This window comes from Microtus oregoni, unplaced genomic scaffold (genome assembly GCF_018167655.1).
Source record: "Microtus oregoni isolate MIOR12 unplaced genomic scaffold, Mior012 000000F_ref0000247, whole genome shotgun sequence".
NCBI lineage: Eukaryota > Metazoa > Chordata > Mammalia > Rodentia > Cricetidae > Microtus > Microtus oregoni.
Genome location: NW_024543059.1, coordinates 32,697,061 through 32,701,505, shown reverse-complemented (window position 1 = coordinate 32,701,505; position 4,445 = coordinate 32,697,061). Strand labels below are relative to the sequence as shown.

Here is a 4,445-nt window from a genome sequence, read left to right as displayed (position 1 = left end):
ATGCAATTACACAACATCTTGGCTTATGCCCAAAGGACTTGACATCCCGTTCCACAGATACTTGTTCAGTAATGTTCATAGCCACCCTAGTCACAATAGCCAGGAAATGGGAACAACTCAAACGTCTTTCAGTAGATAAGTGAACAGTGAAAATGTGGTACCTTGAAATAATGGAATACTATTCCACTTCAAAGAAAACTAAACTCATAAAATTTGCAGGTAAGCTCTTTCTCTTCCGGTCGCAGGCGCTTCGGGAGCCGCCGATTACCGTCCAGCCATGGCCAAGTCCAAGAACCACACCACATCCTTCAAAAAAAAAAAAAAAGAACCACACCACACACACCACACACAACCAGTCCCGGAAATGACACAGAAACGGCGTCAAGAAACCCCGGTCACAAAGATACGAATCTCTCAAGGGGGTTGACCCCAAGTTCCTAAGGAACATGCACTTTGCCAAGAAGCACAACAAGAAAGGCCTGAAGAAGATGCAGGCAAATAATGCAAAGGCCATGAGTGCATGTGCGGAGGCCATCAAGGCCCTGGTGAAGGCCCAGGTGGTGAAGCCCAAGGTGCCAAAGGACCCCACCCGCAAACTCACCCGTTTGACTTTAATTGCTCCCCCCAAGCTTGGGAAGCGGATTAGAAGCTACATGGCCAGGGGTCGTAGGCTCCAAAAAACAAAGCCCAAGGTTCAAGCCAAGGCAGAGGCCTCAGCTGCAGCTCAGGCTCCCAAAGATGCCCAGGCCCCTGTGAAAGCTCCATAAAAAAGGTCGCAGTCTGCCAATGTGAAGACAGATGGACTGGTGTGAACACCTGCACAGTATTTGCAGATGTTCAGGACCTTATGCTGTTTTTACAAATAAACTTGAGGCAAGTTCTGTTAAAAAAAAAAATTTGCAGGTAAATGGATGCACCGAGAAAAGATTATATTGAGTGAGGTAAACCAGACCTAGAAAGGTAAATGCTGTATATTCTCTCTCACATACAATCCCTAGCTCCAAATCATCAGATATAAGTATACAACGTGGAGTAACCATGGAAACCAGGAAACTAGAAAGAGGGAGTCATGGAAGGGGAATAGGAGGAAAGCAGTGATAATGAAATGGGAGACAGAATAACAGGGAGAGGGCTCCAGCTGGGAAAAAGAGAGGGAGGTCAATACAGAAAGACAAGAGAGAATGAGAGGCAAATAACACCAAGGTTTTTTGATGAAACTTTAAGGAATATATATATATGTGTGTGTGTGTGTGTGTGTGTGTGTGTGTGTGTGTGTGATACACACAATATGTATATGTACACATACCTTAAGGAAATTAACCCACTTGGGTTAACAGTGCTCCCCATAGGACCATAAACAGAAATCCTAGTACCATGAGAACTCTCTCTTTATATGATTGGTCGGGATATACTAAGTGATTCTCAAAAAAGTATAGAGTATAGATGTAGCCCTTGTTTGCCTCTTGGGGTTGAGTGTGAGTCCCTATTGCTAAAGACTACACATTTTGGACATGGGCCTCAGAAAATTCTAGTGAATCTGACCTGAAAATATCTTTACTGCAGTTTAGCTTCCATGGTTTCAGAAAATACTATGTAAATTAAGACGAGAGGGAAGCAATTAAAGAGTCCTCTGAACCATGACAATCACCAGCATGGCAAGATATGCTTAGTTACAATAAGTGGCCCTCACATGTCTGTAGCAACCAACAGCTGCCTAATTGGACTCAAAGTTCATTCAAACAAAGGGAAATCATGCCTGGTTGTGGAAACCTAACCAGCTTCCTAGGGCTAATGAGGTCACAGGCCATACAGAAGATTCAATTACTATCACTTTTATAGACCAGAAAAATTTCTTACTGCATTCTAAATTTTATCCTTTTACCCACAGATAATTGTTGTTACCAATTTTTGTGAAAGAACCTACTCTTCAGACAAATGGAGACTAACACAGAAAAGCACATCTGAACACAGTGCAGAGACCAACAGATACGGAGAGCCCAGGCTCAGTGTGTCTTACGTGCTTTGCTATTGCTGTGTTCAAATACTGTGAGCAAGGCACCTTATAGAAAAAAAGGAGTTTATTGGGCTTACCATTTCAGACAGTGAGTCCATAATCATCATGGTGGGGAGCATGGCAGCATGCAGGCAAGCATGGCACTAGCACAGTAAAGTCTACATGAAAGTTAACATCTTGAGACAACAACTACAAGCAGAGAGAGAGAAAGAGAGCTAACTGCAAATGGGATGGATTTTTGAAACCTCAAATTCTGTCCCCAGTAACACACCTCCTCCATCAAGACCACACCCCAAATGGTTTCTTAATAATTCCACCAACTGAAACCAAACAGTCAAATGCATGAGCCAATGGGGGCCATTCTCATTTAAATCCCCATACAATACATCACAACTCCTGCAACTCTGGCTCGGGGAGCACAACAGCATTAAGGACAGGAAGAGTCTAAGGGCCAGAATTCTAAGGGAATCTATTTTGAAACAATCTCATCTAGAAATGGCTACATGAATAAGACCTAACTGGGAAATGTTGACATGGAAGGAAATTTTTCATGAGGCCTCACCCCTAGACAAAGATCTATAAACAACTTATGATTGTTGTGAGAAGGATAATTAGACTCCCCTAGGTATGAGCTCCCTTATTAATTGCCCAATGCAGAGTAGTCAGCCTTGAAGTGATATGCACACAAACAATAAAAACAGATTCAGCAGGTTGTTTTGTATATATTTGTGAACATACACATACACAAACAATAATTATAAAATAGAAGCTTTCAACTTGTGGGGGGCATGAGAAAGATTTGAGCAAGGGTAGCTGAGAAGGAAAAGGAGGTATGAAAGTGATGTAATTCTAATTCAATTAAAAACATTAAAAATAGCTGGGTGGTGGTGGTACACACCTTTAATCCCAGCACTTGGGAGGCAGAGACAGAAGATCCCTGTGTTTGAGGTAGCCTGGTCTACAGAGTGAGTTTCAGGACAACCAGGGCTATACAAAGAAACCCTGTTTTGGAAAAAAAAAAGACATTAAAAATAGAAACAAACTTAGTCATTCACAAAGAAAGTGGTCCTGTAAAAGAAATGAACTGAAGAAGATTTATGCTTATTTAGTCTAGCTCGGTGTCACATTCTGCTATCCCAGGAACTCAGTTGCCTGAGGAGGGAGAATCATGAAATCAAAGCCAGTCTGGCAACATAATCACACTTCACTTAAAATAAACAACAACAACAACAACAAAACCCCACTTATTCAGGACAAAAGGAAAAGTTGTCTGGTCAGAGGACAGAGTAAAAATGTTGGTAGATCTGTTATCATTCACATTTGGCTAAGTCAGAGAATAAGAACTATAAAGGCAGTGTAAAAAGCCTTATGCTGAATTTTCCTCCAATTAAAAAAATTCTCTCTCTCTCTCTCTCTCTCTTTCTCTCTCTCTCTCTCTCTCTCTCTCTCTCACACACACACACACACATATGTATATATTCATCAGGAGGGTAGTATTATAAAAAAGGAAAATAATGTATAACAAAATATACTGTCTTAGATAGGTTTTCAATTTCTGTGAAGAGACACCATGACCATGACAACTCTTATAAAGGAAATACATTAAGTGAGATAGATTATATTTTCAGAGAGTTAGTCCATTTCATCATGGTGTGACATGGTAACATGCAAACAGACATGGTGCTGGAGAGGGAGTTGAGACTCCTATGTCTTGACCCACAAGCAACAGGAAGTTAACTGAGACACTAGGCATAGCTTGAGCATAGAAGACTTCAAAGTCTACACCAACAGTGATACACTTCTCCAACAGGGCCATATTTCCTAATACAACTTTCTATGAACTTATGGGGGCCAATTATATCCAAACTACTACACCTACTATAAATGAAAATTTCTATGAGGGGAATTTTATTAATAGTTGAACTGACAAAAGAAAAAGTTAGCATACTTGCATATATATATATATATGTGTGTGTGTGTGTGTGTGTGTGTGTGTGTGTGTTTTGAATATATAACTCAAATATGTGCTTCCAAGAAACAGAAAAATAATAAGTACAAATTATTTTTGTTGTCTTATGTATGTCTTATGTTGATCTATGGATCAAGATGTAGGAGTCCCAACTCCCTCTCCAGCTCCAAGTCTGCCAGCATGTCACCATGTAATACCACAATGATAATGGACTATACCTCTGAAAATTTAAGCTGTCCCAATTAAACATTTTTCTTTTATAAGAGTTGCCATGGTCATGCCAACTCTCACAGCAGTTGAGAACAATAAAATCCCATAGGACACGATCAGTTATACCTATTGTATTATTTTTCTGTTGCTGTGATAAAATACCACAAAAAATGCTACTTAGGGGCGAAAGATTTGTTTTGTTTGCAGTTTCAGGGTACAATGTATTGTGATAGTGATCAAGGCAGCAGGAGT

At 40.3% G+C, this 4,445-nt stretch overlaps 1 pseudogene; it reads left to right on the top strand.

The window, feature by feature from the left end:
- The first annotated feature begins 257 nt into the window (after nucleotides 1-257).
- LOC121453389 lies at nucleotides 258-767 on the top strand (annotated as a pseudogene).
- The last annotated feature ends 3,678 nt before the right edge of the window (nucleotides 768-4,445 follow it).